General features: G+C 43.0%; 1 pseudogene; it reads right to left on the reverse strand.

Moving 5' to 3' along the window:
- Positions 1-8,012: 8,012 nt before the first annotated feature.
- On the reverse strand, positions 8,013-9,503 carry LOC146829178 (18S ribosomal RNA; annotated as a pseudogene).
- Between the last annotated feature and the right edge of the window lie 355 nt (positions 9,504-9,858).

Here is a 9,858-nt window from a genome sequence, read left to right on the forward strand (position 1 = left end):
TCCCTGATTTCTCTCCTTTACTCTAACCCTAGAGCGGCTGGTTGTATTAACGGATTGATATTCCCATTTTTTGATCTAGGGAGAGGGGTGCGTCAAGGCTACCCCCTTTCACCTTTCACCTTTCACCTTTCCTTTTTAATTTGGCTTTGGAACCATTCCTATCAAAATCACGTCAGAATCCAAATTTACATGGCTTTAAAACACTCCACTCTCATATTAAACTCGCAGCATATGCAGATGATATTCTGCTCTTCACGTCTCAACCAACTGACTCAATTCCTGCTTTCCTAGAGGAAGTGCGAGCTTATTCCAGCATTTTGGGTTACAAGTTGAATAATGATAAGTGTGAGATTTTGCCTTTAACAAAATATAACTTCAAACCTGATTTTGCGACCTCTAATTTTACTTGGAGTCCTAAACACATTAAATATTTAGGTTTAGTTGTTACATCTTCACTATCAGACACAGTGTCATTGTGCATGAATAAATATATACAAAAGATCTCAGATCTAACTACTAAATGGCACCCCCTCTATTTATCATGGTGGGGCCGACTAGACACTATTAAAATGATGCTATCACCCATAATTATATATACTATTTCTACTATCCCAGTTCTCATTCCAGCAATTTTTTTTAGGAAAATTAACTCCATTCTTTCTTCCTTCCTTTGGAATAAGAAGAAACCTCGAATGTCTATACTTAGATTAACTCGCCCCAAAACTGAGGGCGGAGTCAACTTTCCTGATTTCCCGACCTACCAAAATGCATTCCTTCTACGTCAAGCCTCTTTGTGGCTGCGCAACCCTAAAGAGAGTTGCCCTTTATGGACCACAATTGAGCGTCTTTTTTTATCTCCCTTCTCCTTTGATGAATATCTTTCATTCTCACGTGAACTGCAAGCCTTATCTACTCCCATTATGAAATTGACCTCTAAGCTATTACTACCTTTATTCTCTTTTCCCCACAATACCAATGACTCCTTTCTCAGTTCTACAATATGGCACAATAAAAGTTTGCTTATTCGGAATAAGCCATTTTATTGGAAGTCCTGGCAACGGAGAGGTCTCATCTGGATATATCAGCTTTTTCACACTCAGATTTTTTGTCTTTTTCCTCACTTAGTCACTCATTTAACTTACCTGCTTCATTTATACACAAGTACCTCATACTCAAAAGAGCTGTGTTGGATGTATACACCCATTTGACAACGACACCTAGTGCTTCAATTATCCCAGACTCCTCCTCACAATTACGAACCTTGTTAATGACAACATCCAAAGCTTCCACATTATATAATTTTCTACATGGTACTGACAAAGTTCGACAGAAATCCAAAATTGAAGAGGCTTGGGAACGAGACTTAACAATCTCTTGGTCAGTGTCCTTATGGGATAAATTATGGACCAAGATTCGTAAGTCCTCCAGAGCTGCAAGCACAACGCAAACATTGTTTTTTGTCTATAATAGACTTTTGTTGTCACCTACTGCTTTGAGCAAGAATTATACCACTGTACCTGATATTTGTTGGACTTGTTCCTCTCCAAAGGCTGATTTATTCCAAATGTTATTTTCTTGTCCTATTGTACTTACTTTTTGGAAACAAGTTTGGTCTCAAATTAACTTGATTTTTGGTACTGTATTTCCTTTTTCTAGGAAGTTTCTCATCTTGCTGGGAGAATATTATGCTTAACGTTAAAATTGTAGATCTACTACTAGCTGTTGCATTTCAGCAAAATACCGGCAAATTGGAAAGACTTTTCTAAAATTTCTTATAGGGCATGGTGGTATGCTGTTTGCCATAATCACAGGTTGGATACTTCTTTTGTATACCCTATACATTTAGCGATGAAAAGATTAGCTTTATGGTCACCTATTACAATTTATTTAGATGCAAGTGCCAAGCGTTCTTTTCAATTACATCCAATCCAATAAGAAGTTTGAAAACCCCCTTGAACACCCCTACTTGTTCCTAAATTATTTGATATTTAAACATTTATGTCATTGCTTTTAACATTTTCTTTCTTTTATTTTCATTTTCAACCCAATTCATTAATTATATTGTAACTTTTCTTTAGTGCGACATGTATTTCCTATGGTGTAATACATTGTGATATCTTGTATTTCTTATTAATAAAATCTTTCTGAACTAAAAAAACAATTCAATGCCTCAGCACCACCCACTCCCACATTGGCCCTTTGGCCAGCCCTATACCGCCCTTGACAAGGTGAAGGTAGAGTTCTGCTGACTCATCACTGGACCACAGAGGTAGTGAAGAGTCAGGGAGAATAGGGACAAGAAGAGCACACAAAACAAATAAGTAGGTATGGAAAAAGCATAATGAGGGGCTCCTTCTCCTGCACCTGGAGCACAGTTCCAAGGGCACTTCGAAGAGCTCTCTCACACACACACACATGCTCACACATACACATGCACACGGAGATAATAATGATTAATAATGTCTGTTTAGTACCATAAAAGTTTATGTTTCAAAACGATTTTACTGTACTATTCAGAATTGTTTTGTCCTGGGCTTGGCCAAACTAGACCCAAACAGGGCCTGACAACGGCTTGAATCTCCGTACAGCTGTGTTTTTATTTCTTCTTACATCACATGTAATTAACTGTGCGCCAATGGAATGATTGTGTTGTAATTCTGTTCTCAATAAACTCCGAAAGAAGCTTCCCTTTCAAAGGTATGTAACTATTCAAGGTTTCTTCTGTCACTACTTTAGTAGGCGAATTTATGTTTATGTCTACCTTTGAGTTGAGTGTCACATCTGATGACATTAGGTCAAGAAAGAACTAATGAATATTAATTTAGGGGTTGGTGTTTGGTATTGTTGCAGTTAGTTCTGCATTATTATTGGCTTAGCCTTGTAACATTTTGTTAACTTAATACTGACTGTGCAGTTTTTCAAAGTTTGTTTTCTGTGAAAAAGGCGTTATTTTAGAGGTGAGTCTTGAGTTCTTTTTCGACTTTGAGAGAGCAGAACCTTGCCAGTCTGCCCCAGGTTTAGAACTTAGAATAATTATCATATTTTCACTGAGGCTTGATTTAGTGTCAGACCCTTCTGATGCATTTGCCAAGGGCCTTATTATGACTTTGGCGGTCTTGAAGCGGGTCCCCAGAGTACGAATTTTAAAGTCTGTTGCGGGCACGTCTTTAATGCTCCCACGGCAGTGCCATTGAAAGATACTCTGCAATGAGGACGTCAAAGGCAGTTCCTGCAGGGCATGGACTGTTACGTCCATGCCATGCTGGAACTTGGGGTGCATGTAGACAGGGGGGCACAACATGTTCCCCCCTGCATGCACATGTCGCAGAGGCATAAGGGGGCCCTGTAGGGCCAAAAGAGTTTGGTGGTGAGGGGCTGAAGCTTCCCAGCCATGCATATTGTGGCCTCAAGACCACCGCAACACCACCAGGGATCTCAGTTCCCTATCGGTTGTGGCAGTTCCAATGCGGTCCAACTGCTCAAGTTGAAACGGGAGGTCAGACCGCTGGTGCGGCGATTCCACACAGCCACCATGCCCTACTAATAACAAGGCCCAGAGTCTTATGCTAATTCCTTATATTTTATGTATTATGCCTCTCAACTGATTTTGAAGACTAACAATATTTTGTTGTCTGTAAGGAGCTTTGAGTTTTAATAAATCTTCATGATTTTTCACTTTTACCTTGTCTCAAGAAGAATTATTGAATTGATTGTGCTACTTGTTTTATTAATATATGTGACTTTGTTTGGGACACAAAGTTCCCCTTTTATTCCAGAACCTTTGTCCTTAAATATAATTTCTATCTTGCGGCTCTGTAAGCCACTTGCCAAGGCTCTGGGTGATGTGCGCGACTGGCTGAGTATGTGCCGTGTGGAACCAAAGTTGTGGTCACTGCAGATGCAATGAGCATCTGGATGCCCTCTGAATTGCAATAAGGTGGGTCTCCTACTCATTGACAATAAGTGGTCTGGTGCCAAGAGCAGCTTGACATAATACAAAACAAGACTATGTAGCCCATAGAGACAACTGTTCACATTCTACGACCACCTAGCTTCTCTCACTGCAGTTGTAAAAGTGCTCTCCAGATAGAAAGTAAGAGCTGCTAATTGACTCCTTTTTACCTTAAAAATGCAGATGCAATGGTACTCCCCCTCCCCTACCCGTCCCTATATACAGGCTTACTGAATATCTACTTCATAATGCCACAAGCAAGAAACATGTGTTGAGCTCTGAATTTGAGTAGTGCTTTGAAAAAGCAGCAGTTGCAGGGAGGACACCCTGAATCTGAACATTACCGAAGAGCTAAATAATACTTGCAAATATTATATAATCTGATGTCATGCTGCAATGCAAAATACAAATAATAATGAAAGTGCTACCTTAACTCATCACAACTGCATGCTACAGATATGGAAAAAATATACACAACACTGAAACGCTTTGGGATGACGGGCAACCCTCAAACAATACCTGAGGGGAGCCGGCCCAAGAAACCCAATGGCAGAAGGTGACTGACCCAAAGCACCTTTCCATACATTGTATGTTGTAAATTGTATGTTGTGTGCTGTTTGTTGTGTGTAGTGGTGACACGAGGTCTTTCCAGGCAGCTATAGCTGTCTGTGGCACCCAAAAATGAACTACTTTGCCAGACACTATGTCAAAAAAAATAAACATCCACAAAATGGCTAACGTCGCCAATGAAAGTCTAATTTACGCTTCGTGAAAGCATAGGTTCAAGTGTGCTGACCTAAATCAACCAATGGATAAAGGTGGCTGTCCCATATACCCTATCAGTGTATTTTTACATGGACAATCGCAGACCTGTAAAGCGTTTTTATAAAGATGATAATTCTGATGATGACTTCAAAAGGTAATGGTCAAACTGAGGCTGGACAATAAAAGAGAAATTAAGCAAGTGAAGCCATTTTAATCCCACAGACAATTCCCATAACACCACCACATGGCTTTAAATGTATAGCCTTGTAAATATTTAGATACACAAACCTGCTTAAGTACCAAAACAGTTGTTTCCTACCTGCGTATTCAAATATAGATTAAAAGCACATTTTGTGCATGGGCATAGTGTCAGTGCTAACCAGTCATGGCTGGCAAAACTAGCAGGTGGGGGGGAAGGGGCAGGCGTGGGGGGGATGTGAGATCGAGGTAGGGCAATTCAAAACAAAACAGTTTTTAAATAAAAATATACATACTTTCCTTACCGCCGCATCTCTGCTCCTTGCTCCTGCTCTCTCCTTGTGGCTTGGGACAGGAAGCTAGAAAACAACTGCAAGGCTCCCTTGAACAATCACAACACTGCAATGCAGTGTTGTGATTGGTAAGTGCTCAGGCTCCTCAGCGTTGTGATTGGTTTTGAGCATCCTGCTTAGACGCTCAACCAGGGATTGTTCTCCATGCAGGCTGTAATGCAGCCTGCATGGAGAACTGGGAAAGTGCCCATGACTGGTTTGGGTGGCCCAAGAGGGCCTACCAAACAGGCATTGCACGCTTAGGAGTGGGCAAACCACTCCTCCCCTGTTCTGCTTCATGAGCACAGCAGAGCAGCAACGCCCACCCACCTACAATGTAAGGAAACATAAAATGATAATAACTAAAAGTTATTATAAATTTAAATTTCCGTTCCTTTCCACTGCTCAAAGCAGTGCGGCGATGCTCCTTCGCCATAGCGGAGGAGCCACCACTGGTGCTAACCCGCCAGCGAACAGGCTATTTGGACCGGAACGTAATGGGCCCTATCAGACTTCGGTGCTCCCTGTCGGGCCCCTCTCTCTCTCTGTGGTTTTGTGACCTCAAACCATAGAACAATAAAAGAAAAGCGCCCTGCACAAAGGAATGACAGACATGATGCTAAAATGTAAAGGTGTACACAAACAATTAAAGCACAGAAATGCATATGCTGGACCATCAACTAAGATAGTCTATACTCATATAGTTATAAAGAGCACAGCATAGAACTCAGTAAAGTTCTAATAGAAAGCGATAGATTTGCATTTTTAAGAATTTTAAGAATGGGAAATGGGTCTCCTCCTCAGGTGGAGAAGTCATCCTTTTGTTATAGGTCTTTATACGAAGGTTCCATCCATACATTCACTACATGGACTTTTGATCAATAAAGAGCAAGCAAACAGAAACATTTAACACAGAATATATTGGGTGATTCTCTCATCATTCTACTACATAGTTTCAAGTGTTTCTGAGGTTCCATACCTAATACATGAACTGTTGCATCATATGGTATTCAGTCTGGGACAGTTAACTTGTCCGTGGAAAGGAACATTTTGTCCAACTTTGCTTGGGAAAGTCTGTTTCTCATTTTAGCAACGCCTGAATGTTCTGTGTTATAACAAAGAATAAACAGTAGAAACAGTCACGTGGTATATTACAGTGTCACATCCAAGATGGATAACAGAAGCTAAGTTGCCCTAAGTTGGCTAAAGAGCATTTTCGCGTCCTACACATTAAAAGTTTGACAATCTACTTCCACAATAGTCACAAAGTGCATACCGGCTTGTGCAAGTTACACTGCATGTGCGTAAATTAAGCTTTACCCAGACAGGCCTCCTTGAAGGGTTATGGGCAGGGGTTTGGCTGCACAAAGCTGTCCCATATTTACCAAGCTCTGCCTCTGTTTCTGTGCTCTCCTGGAACACCTTTCCCTTGTAGTAAGTCACGATGATGTACATGACTGTCGTAGGGAAATAAACAAGACAAATAGTACAAAAAGTCCCCTGGTTGATGTATGTACTCTTATACATTGTCTGATGTGGGTATGTGACGTGAGCTACATTTCATTTCTATTACTTAACAAGCGGTACAAATCACACTGAAATTTAGGCACACTTTAGGCATCACACACATATACACAAAGATATCTGTGGAAATTCCAAAGGAATGTTCACAGAAGAGAACATGGACATTTCTGACCCATTCCCTCGACACAGGGCTGATGCCCGATTCACCAAAGGAGCATCTGTAGAGTTGACAGCCGGGTTGTCATCACAAATACTGGCCACTCATTTATGGATACATAGTACAACGCTGGGTACTCTCTTCACTGTGTATAGCTCCAATTAAACGTTTGAAGGTTGTGACAGAGGTCAGCCTACAACATCAGTCCCTGGATCAGATGATGATTTTAGGGGGATACATTAAGGGTAGTAATGAAATGAAACTCAGTTGCCTGGCTTTGAGGTTAAGGCTCATTCCAGTGAAATGCACACCTGCTTTTACTCTGGTGCCACACCACCCCTCCCACAGAACATGAAACAATTGTGAATCGGACCTGCATGTTTTGGAACAAGTTGTTCATCACACACACAGACACGCACACGCACATGCACACACACACACACACACACACACACACATAAGATCTCTAAAAGGAGCATGGCCTCAGAAACAATTCTGGAAATCCTTTCCAAGAGGCGTGGTTTATATCATTAAGGGCTTCCTGTAATTGCATTCAGACATATTACACAATACCAGCCATGCATTAAAATAATCCAGACCTATTGGCTTTGTGAATGGTTGTTAGCAGTATCAGATAAATGAGTAACACCAATGATTTTGTATCAATTCTGACAATATGAGACTGTGAACATTTCTTAGGTCTGTGGAAAGGGTAGTGGTCTTTAGAGTGTCACAATCACTCCTGTTCTCCCCATCACAGGCCTGTTATTTCTTGTTCTCGTGTGGCTGACCACCACTTGTCCCTCTAAGAAATTGGCTGCCAACCGCTGGGGGTCGTGTAACTTGTTAGCATGGAGGAGTCTTGCTCATTATCGAAATTAACCCGACAAATCGCTCCACCATCTACGAACAGATGTGCACCACTAGCCATGGAATCAAGAAAGAGCTATCAATCTGTCAATCCTTTCAGTGTCTGGGCAGGGTGAGGTTTCCCATGTTGAGCCAAATTAGGCCTCAGCCTCCACTCCTGCTGGTGCTCTTCCATCAATTCCTTTAAGTTTAAGCTCTGCAACCATACTCCCCCCGGAACCCAAAGACTTTGGTTTCCCAGGACCTGCATGGCGAGTCATGGGAATAATAATGAAGCTGAATCGCTAGTTGGCATCGTTTATGGTTGCAAAAACAATGATGTCTCATCGTCTTAGAACCTCTGACTTTTGTTCTTGATTAATAAAAAAACATTCTTGGCAAAGGATTCTGCTTTGGTTCATTTTGCGCCAGTCCAAAGATTCCTACTCTAGCGGCGCAATCCGAATGCCCCCGGCTGTCCCTCTTATTCATGGCCACACTTCCAAAAAACAACAAAATGGAGCTGGAGTCTTATGCCATTATTTCTAGTTGAAGTATTTAGACAACCAGCCTGCTTTGAACACTCTATTTTTTTCAAAGTAAACACTTTGGACCCCTGGACACCCATTCAAGGGCATCAAGGGGGTGTCGAGAGGCAGGGGCAGGGACAAGGGGTAGCTCGTCTCACGGCTGACTGCCAGCTTGATTCCAAGATCCAACTAAGAGCTTTTTAACTGCAGCAACTATAATATTTGCTATTGAATGTGGAATTACAACGGGGGCTGGCACCAGACTTGCTCTCCAATGGATCCTCATTAGACGATTTAAAGTGTACTCATTCCAATTACAGGACCAGTATTGTTATTTTTCGTCACTACCTCCCTGAGTCAGGAGTGGATAATTTGCACGCCTGCTGCCTTCGTTGGATGTGGTGGCCATTTCTCAGGCTTCCACTTCAGAATCAAACTCTGATCTCCGTTACCCATGTGACCATGGCAGGCACAGAAAGTACCATCGAAAGTTGTTAGGGCATCCAAATATATTGACGCCATCAGGGTGACACGCGATCAGCCCAAGTTATCTAGAGTCACAAAAGCGGGTGGGTGAGCCCATATTGGTCTTGGTTTGATAAATGCATGCATCCTGGGAGGACCCCAGCCCCAGGACCCAGGACCGCAGGTCCCAGGACCCAGGTCATAGGGTCTATGACCCAGGACCCCAGTACCCAGGGCACTGACCCCAGGCCTCAGCACCCAGGCTCAAAGCCCCACACCCCAGTACTCAGGACTCTAGACCCAGGAGCCAGAACCCAGGACTCAGGCCCCAGGGCCAATGTTTCAGACCCCAGAAACCAGGCCACAGTCACACAGCAGTTCGCTGGCTGACAAGAATAGCTGTGCACGCTGAGGCTGGCACTCGGGTGGCTTCTTGAAGGGGCTACTTGCCTCCCAGTGACTCGAGCGGGGTAGGGATCCTGCTCTGGCCATCTGATCACCCTGCTGGATTGGTCTTGGTCTGATAAATGCACGTATCCTGAGATATCAGTGCTCATCGACATGTATTAGCTCTAGAATTTCCACATTTATCAAGATAACATATGGAGCGATCAAAGGAACCATAACTGATTTAATGAGCCATTTTCAGTTTCACTGTAGTGGCCATGTGCACTTACACATGCATGGCTTAGTCTTTGAGACAAGCATATGCTACTAGCACGATCAACCAGGTAGCATACCTGCTGGACAGTGTTGGGAGCCATGTGCCCATCCAGGTTTGACCTTCACACCCCTCGCAAACCTGCTGGGGTAGCACACCCACCTGGGGTTCTTGCTGGAGGCACAAGCGTGGTCACACAGGAACCATCTGGCCCATCCATCTCCACGGAAGACAGAGGTGGGCCAAGGCACAGCTTGAGGGAGACACAGGGGTACCAGATTGGGCCTGGAAGGGACACCCCACAGAACTGTAATTCCCAGCTGCTGCTGAAATGCACTGGGCAGAAAATGGCAGCTGTGTGGTACGCCAGGGCCCGGGTGGCCAGGCAACATCGAAGACCTGGCACCACTCAACCAGTTTCACTC

Source organism: Triturus cristatus, chromosome 5_2, assembly GCF_964204655.1.
Source record: "Triturus cristatus chromosome 5_2, aTriCri1.1, whole genome shotgun sequence".
In the NCBI taxonomy this organism is placed as follows: domain Eukaryota; kingdom Metazoa; phylum Chordata; class Amphibia; order Caudata; family Salamandridae; genus Triturus; species Triturus cristatus.